The following is an 8,328-nucleotide window of genomic DNA, read 5'->3' as shown; positions in this document are numbered from 1 at the left end:
GTCAAGCCTGCACTCTATGATCCCAAACAGAGGGATTAAAGACTGTGTGGGTGGGGCTTCTGCGCTCACAAACAGAGACGTCCATGCAAATGATAACCCTGTTTACTTATGCCATTAATGAATGTTAATGTTAATAGCATATAAACATATGGGAGTGAAAAGAGGGAAGTGGAGGTTAAGTGCTCAGTGCATCATGGGAATCAGCAGCATAGTTAATGGAGGATTCAGCACCTTCTGATACTGTAAGTGGATTCAAAAGGGAAGTTTAAAGCCGAATCTTAAACTACAGAGCATCTGTGTCCTGAAGGCTGATAGCTGAAGGCACTGCCTCCCATTCTACTTTCAGAAACTCTAGGAAACTCTGTCAGAGGTAAGTCTAAGAGTGAAGTGCTCTAAAGGGATAACATTATACTTCGAGGTCTTTGAGATATTACAGGGCTGTGTACTTATACTAGTACAATTCTGGATTAACTATGAGCTAATTGAACAAAGTCTACTATGGGAGGGATAGGGTCTCCATTTCTACTCCCTATCAGCACTCTCACTGCAGTGCGTTGGATTAATTGAAGGCTTCAAAGGGAGCTTTTAGAACAGCCTGATAATAATTAATTACAATAGACCAGCCCTGAAGTAACAAATGCATGAATCTGTTTTCCAGCATCACTCTGAGACAGAATAGTTGCTATTGCTCAAAAATTTTAAAAAAGAAAAAAGACTAGTGCCAAAGTGAAAATACATTGTTCACTTTGGCACTAGAAATTATCCAGACTAGAAAAACACAGAGTTAAGAGCAAACGTATATTTCTCTAGTTACTTAAATAAAACAAAATAACTAACTAATCATTAACCTAAAATACAGAACTCAGTAAACACTGGTCACAGTCTAATGGAGGTTAAATACTGGATTACCTGTAATATTACCTGCACATTTAGGATTAACATTCTTCCATAGATGACATTTGTGGCCAGCATTAGCACTGCTAGCACTAAAAACCTGCCTGTCTCCCGGGTTAATGTCCATGTCCCTGTGCATTGCTTCAGCTCTGTGGTTAAATGCCAGTTTACTCTGTGATGAAGCTGCACTGTGTTATTCTTAATACCCACTGCCATTCTTTAATTCCCAGTACTGTTCATTCTCAACAATGCAGGGCATCAATAACAGCCAACACATGAAGCATTTTTAATCTTTTGATTTTATTACTGCAAATATAGACATCACATTTACTTATTTAAGAACGCATGGTATCCTCAACATATTTACATGACACTGGCTAAGCAGTGGCACCAGGCAGCAATAAAGTATAACAGTGTTCATGGAGTTTTAGTGGATTTAATTTATATTGAATATAGTTTTGTTTTTTGTTTGTTTTAGTTCCTCTGTTTCATAAAAATCAATGACAATAAATGTGTAAAGGTCTGACCTTTACACATTTATTTTTTAGCACCATAAACAATATCTGGACAGCAGCTGTTCTTTCTTTAACCACCTTCTGGCTTATCTGCTGGTTTCAGGGTGAATCGGTCTTTCCGAGGATTTGCTGGGATTTCTGCGCTTGTCTCATTCTCTCCTCGAAGAAACTCTGCAGGTGTTGATTCCTCTGCTCCAACCTGATGACCCACTGCTCCCTCAGTCTGAAGGCAGCATTCACAGCAATGACAGGAGAGAGAAAAACAAGGAGGAGGTAAAGAATTAGCCGGTGATTACGATGAAAATACCTATTTAAAAAAGAGATATGAGTGTGGGTTTCATCAGAAACCCTTTAAGGTGGTTTATAATACTATGACACAAGATTTAGCAATGTCACAGTTCAGGTGAACGATGCAATTATGTTGTTAAAACTAATCTTGTATGCTCAGCATTAATGCGTGACATTGAGGCTCTTACCGTGTCACTCCATACAATGAAGCACTGAGCTCAACTCAGCAGGGAGAAGGCAGCAACAAGTACCTCAGGGGAATCAATTGAGTCAGCAGTGGCAGGTGTGTGAGCTACACAATGAGCAGCAGTGAGAGTATGGCTTTTAAGCTTAGACTTATTTTTGAGTAAAAATAGTATGTATGTTTAAAAGATAGCTGTGGCCACTGCTGCTGTGAATTGCTGTGACAGGTATGCGTTTTTTGTTGGGGGGGTTTGGGTTTGTTTGATAAAACATCTATTTGCTGTATCAGATTGTACAGATACGTCCCTTTCTATTGTAAAGTTGGATATTTGAAGATGGCAGTGTATTTAAAACAGCTGCAGTTCCTCACATGGCCACTTGAGGCTATCTCCAAAAGTGAGTGAGTCACCTTTCTGATTTTTTAGTAGACTGCCACTCTCGCCTGTCACAGGGCAAGACACACAGTTTACCTTTGACAGGTAACCAATCCACCACACGGTTAAAAGGAAGAGACATACAAACATTCCTACAATCCTTCACTTTATGGATGTGCTTCACCCTCTTGTCCAAATATGCTCCAAAACTAAAATGGTCATGGTCAAATTAATAAAGCTGCACCAACAGGCCTTCAAACAATGGGTAACATAGCACACAATAATATAGGATTTTAAGTGATATATAATATTCAATATGTAGCTCAATAATTCTTTTCTTTCTGACACACAAAGTATGAACATTTCTCTAACATTTTATGTGTAGTTACAGGTCCTTAATAACATATTCTGACAATGCAATATAATAATAATGTTTTATTGTCACAAAAATCGTGGATTACTTGTTTACACTATGCTCAGCTCCACTCAGATCATCTGGTTGCAGAGTGCCCTATGGTAAATGAACTATGTCAAATCAACAGACACTCTATTTAATTGTTAGTCATTATTAATCTCTGGCTCTCTTCCACTGCGTCTCGCCTCACCTCCAACCGGTCATGGCAGATGGCTGTACCTCCCTGAGCCTGGTTCTGCCGGAGGTTACTTCCTGTTAAAAGGTAGTTTTTCCTTGTCACTGTTGTAGCACTTGCACATAGGGAACTTTTTGATTGTTGTAGTTTTCTCTGTATCATTGTAGGATCTTTACCTGATACAAACAATCCAACACAATACTTTTTAAATTTTCATATACTGGCTGCTATAAATGCCAATGCAGATATACTGCCAAATACCTAATATTAGCCAAAATGTCACTCAGCCAAAATATCATAGTTCTAGTAGCTACATCCAACCACTGATACGGAATTGATCCCAGAACCACATTTAAGTGGCAATTGAAAGAACTGCTTTCAGTTTTTCCAGGTCAGGAGGCTGCTATGCGCACAAAGGCAATCAAACATTAAGCTGCTATGGTACACATTATGGGAATAACCAAGCTGGTAATGTGTCTATCCCAGGGGTGGGCAATCTCAGTCCACAAGGTCCGGTGTCCCTGCAGGTTTTAGATGTGTCCTGGAACCAACACAGCTGATTTAAATGGCTAAATTAGCTTCTCAACATGTCTTGAAGTTCTCCAGAGGCCTGGTAACGAACTAATCATGTGATTCAGGTGTGTTGACCCAAGGTGAGATCTAAAACCTGCAGGGACACCGGCCCTCGAGGACTGAGGTCTATCCAATAGTTATCAATACGTTTCACAATTTCTTTTTACTTTGTTGTGGTTCTAGATTAATGATCCCAATGATCATTAGAGCAGAAGCATCCCTGTCTGTAGGTTTCACAGCAATCCATTTAACCAGTGATGATATTTTAGTCTAGACAAGGTGATTCACTGACTGACTACGCGCTGATGAAACTTTACTTTTGCCTGAAATAAAGGAGGTATTGAAATTCTACCCCGGAAAGATTATTAATCCTGTACCTCTGCAGCAGGGCTGTTCTTTAGATCTATAGTTTACATAAAGCTATATATCACTGTGCAGTTAGGAACTACTTTACACTATATAAATGTTTCATAACCTGAGAGATTTTCACATTTTAATCAAAAATTTATTGCACATTTTTCTGAACTCACAAGTCACAGAAAGAGCTGCTCCCCAGCAGCAGCACTGCGGTCCATTTGTTGGTGTAAAGCACAGATTTAAAATGTGTGAAAGAAGAAAAAGTCATTTGTTTTTTTTAGGATGTGTTCTATGTTTGGAAGCCGAGATGAGCATCAGAGTCCAGTATTTGCCCTGACACCATAACTCCTAGGCTTAAAGTAATCGTGCAGACATCCAGCGAAACTTGATCTTCGGTCATTGCTGTCACAGATAATTGTGTTACAGAAAGAGAGGAAGTGTGTGTGTGAGTCTGTGTGAGTGTGCTTGAGTGAGCGAGAACTAGGCTATGTTAGCTGATGGATTAATATTGTTGTGTCTGTGCTCATCTGTCAGCACACGCCATCTTGCATTGGTTAATCTGCTGCGTTCTGGTTGTCTGTCCTCAAATACTCACGCTGATCTGCAGGATTCAAACATATAGCCAAACTGGCTCTGATCAACATTCTCAGGGTTCTCCGTGATGACAGACAGAAGAGCTGGAAACATAACCGAGCCATTTTTTGAACTAATCAAGTTATGACGCAGTGAGACGGAACAAAGGGCAGTTATTGAGTTTATTTTTGATGCCCTTTTCTTCCCTCTGTGCCTCTCACGGACCCTGCTGCTCATCATCAAACACTGACTCAAAGCTCTTCACCAAGCTCATATAGATTTGATTACGTAACATCTCAGCATATGGAAGCACCCATCATGCTGTCAAACTTATGTTCAGTTGGAATATGGAAGCTATGCTAACAAGCTTTGACTGGCAACACAATATGTCACATTTCAACTGGTGAAGTGTTTGCATCTGTTGGAATTTAACTGGTATAATGAACTGTGTGTCAGCTGGTGGTAGTCCAGGGTGTTTAGAAATAAGCAAGTTTCATTAGAAAACTTTTTTGGTGTACGGTTTGGGTTAGAATGCCTTTTAGTCACAAGATAAAAAAAATACAGTTTCAAGTCCCTAACATGCAGTTTGATCATACAGTTCTTCTGCTATGTAATTTCCATCAACACCTATTGTTCAGAAGAACACTGCATTAAGTACTTGCACTCTCAGCACTAGTAAACATGGCACAGAGCTGTGGGAACATCATTTTTTGTGTGCAACACAACTGGCTATATATGTTAAATGGGCCCTGAAGCTAGCAGTGCTAGCCCCAGCACCTTTCTTTTCTTTTAGGTTTACAAAATCTGTCCCTGGTTTATTTCCATTTATGTTGTCTATTATGGATATTTGGACGGAAGCTGATGAGTTGCTGCTCGTTTTTGTACTCTGATATTAATGTTAGTTTAATAAACTATTATTTCTAGTGCAAGGATAGCATCCATTCATCATCCTTCATTGGGGCGCCATGATAAGCAGAGACAATCAGGTATTTGATGCCCAAACCACCACAACTGGCTCCTTTCCATGTGGACGAGAAGTGCTTTACTCTGATTCGCTCCTGAATGACCAAGCCCCTCATCCTATCTTTACTAAAGTGCAAGGTCACACTTCTGACGAAGTTCATTTTCATTGCCCGTATCCATAATTATGGATATCCAATTATGGATATCATATCCATAATCTCCTTCTTTCAGTCACTGCCTGAAGCTCATGGTCATGGGTGAGGTCAGGAAGGTAGATCGACCAGTAAATTGACAGCTTTAGTTTCACATCAGCTCAGTAGGAGTACCAGTCTCCCCTCACTCATGAACAAGACCCCAAGATAATTAAACTCAATGATTTCAATGATGCTGATTCTCAACCCAGCTGCTTAACACGTGGCTCCAAACTACCTTAGTTCACAATGGAGGTCACCACCCGATGAGGCCAAAAGCCAGGAACCAGGAGATGGCATCAAAGAGGTTACTTCCATATTTTATATTGTACATTATATTGTACATATATATATACATTGTCTCATTGCAGCATATTGTTGTGGGTTACTGTATTAATAAAACTGAAACATATAGATATGCAGTATTGTCAGTGTTAGGCACTGAAATAAAATGACTGTTTGGGCTGGAGGAACAATGTTTGAGGAGCAAAGAATGCTTGGTTAAAAAAGTGCTTTTACAGCACACATTGTTTCTATTGGGCAGAAACCAAGCTGACTTCATCCATCTTGGTTTTCCTGGGATGCATGCAAATCAGGGATACTGCACTCCAAAAGGTCATCCTTCTGCTGCTATCCAACACATCAAAGACAGGCTTTAAAAAGCAAATATTTTCCAGCCTGAAATCATCTGGAATGTTAATCAGGGTTCGCACTATGAAATTACACACTTGGATCAGGAACTTTCCAGAACTTGTTATGTTTTTGTATTTGCTGACCGTGCCAAAGCGCTGTTTTTCATACGGTTCTCCTCCCCACTCGTCTGCTCGCTGTGCTGAACAATCCTCTGCTCCCAGAATGACTTCAGCTTCTGTTTGTCATGAATTCGAGCTGCATTCATCACCTGACAACAGCAATTACACAGCAGCAGACGCAACACTAGTCCACAAAAACTCAGGTGTGGGTTCAATAAAATCTGAAAGTCTGTTTACTTACTGCTGGCTCTTTTCACTTCTTTCCTCTTTTGTTTTCTTTCTTTGCCTCTTTGTCCTCTATCACTGCCCTCTGTTTCCAGTTCGCCTTTATTTCCTCTTTAACTCCTCCCCTTTGCTCCACATCTCTGTTTTATCGTCTCTCTCTGTCCTGCTCTCCATCCTCCGTCCAATGCTCTTCTTCTTTTAACTCATCTCCACCTTGTTGCTTCCTCTTTTCACAAATAAAATGATCTCTCTGCTTGTTGTTATTCATCTTTCTTGTTACTTCTGTCCCTTTACTCCAGTCTGTGAATTAAGTAAAGACTTTTTCATATAGCAGAATAAAGCCTTTCAGCCATCATCATGTCCACCAGCCAGGATTAGCATTAAAAGGACTGACAGGTGAAGAAAGAAACATTAATCACTGCATTACAAAGGAAACTCTCAAAAGCTGATATATAGTGTCTGCTACTGAAATTATTACACAATATAATATACAGAGATAAGCAACATTTTAATGATGGAGTTCATTTTAACTCTTGTGTGCTGGACATAATGTGGTTCTTTGGATTTAATGAACAGAAGACAAATCCTTAACCTAAATCAGATGCAGAAGCTGTTTAATGGGATCTCTACAATACAGCAGGAGCATGAATATGAGATCCCACAGCCGCCCAAAGGGAAGCAATAATAACTCTGTTTTCATTTTGTCAGTGATTTGTAGCGACTCGCTGCGAATAAGGGAGCAGCTGAAAATAGCTTTAATCAGCAGTCGGCTAACAAGCTAATTAAACATTATGTTGTCATCATCATTAGTAAATAAATTCATTCATTTTAAATTGATGTGAACTTAGTTGAACTTTAGCTAATAATCAGTTAAAAGGTATTTTTCTTCTTATTTATTTAGGACAGTGCATGTTAATGAACATAAATGTAAAAAAAAAAAATTACATGAATGTAAACATACCAGATTATAGCCAAGAACTAATTTCCATCTGTTGTCCTTAAGCATAAAAAATAGACATAATAATTCATAAAAATTCATCATTCATTCATAATAAAAACTCCATCACCAAACTTACACATACACACCAGTTTGTTTGTTTTCATGAAACGGAGACCACAAGCACAATACAAACATCAGTATTACATCTTCCTGTCCTAAAGTGCAGTAGGTAGTGTCTGAATCACTTAAAACTGAAATTGGCAGAATCAGAACCAAATTAAAATTGATTCAAGAACTTTTAGAAGACTTCTTCGCTATTGCATTTTGTGTCATATATTTATAATAGATGCATGTTAAATTAGAACCTAAAACACTGAGAGAGAGTGTCTTCATGTTTTCAAGTAAAAAGACAAAAACTAATCAAAATATCGTTTTGGATACAGACACTGGTTCATGGTGGTGTGGAGCAGCTTTTCAGGATTGGCAAAGCTATGTAGTCTCCTACTACTCATTAAAGTGTTATCACAACACATACTACCAGCTGTGGATGAATTATGTGAGCCATCATTCCCCACATTCACTGTAATAAAGACACCGCTAAGCACATCACATTCATATGATTTTCTGTCTGTCAGTTGGGATCTGATGCACAGTAGTGACTGACACGTAATGTATTTACTTCAGGGAAATTACTGTCGCTGCAAATGGGGGAAAAGGCCTGAAACTGTGCAGTAAAATCATAAACAGCTGCGCGGGGAAAGAGGGTTTAAGTCTGGCTCTCTTGTACAGTGTGTCTTTGTCCTGTCTTTCCCCCCCTCACTCCGAACGGTCACAGCAGACAGCTGCCCCTCCTTGAGAGGTTTTTCCTTCCCACTCTCGCCACAACACTTGCTCATAGGAGGTCATTTGA

The 8,328-nt window shown here is 39.3% G+C and overlaps 1 long non-coding RNA gene across 1 annotated transcript; it reads right to left on the bottom strand.

Annotated features, from left to right (window-relative positions):
- Positions 1-1,290: 1,290 nt before the first annotated feature.
- Positions 1,291-6,559, bottom strand: LOC309711787. Its single transcript, XR_014278104.1, has 3 exons — positions 6,495-6,559; positions 6,278-6,402; positions 1,291-1,632 (listed from the first exon to the last, which is right to left on the bottom strand). It is a non-coding gene; the product is annotated as an uncharacterized lncRNA (long non-coding RNA).
- Between the last annotated feature and the right edge of the window lie 1,769 nt (positions 6,560-8,328).

The sequence above is a fragment of the Aulonocara stuartgranti genome, assembly GCF_965226115.1.
Source record: "Aulonocara stuartgranti genome assembly, chromosome: 7".
Classification (NCBI taxonomy): Eukaryota; Metazoa; Chordata; class Actinopteri; order Cichliformes; family Cichlidae; genus Aulonocara; species Aulonocara stuartgranti.
This window is presented reverse-complemented; position numbering and strand designations above follow the sequence as displayed.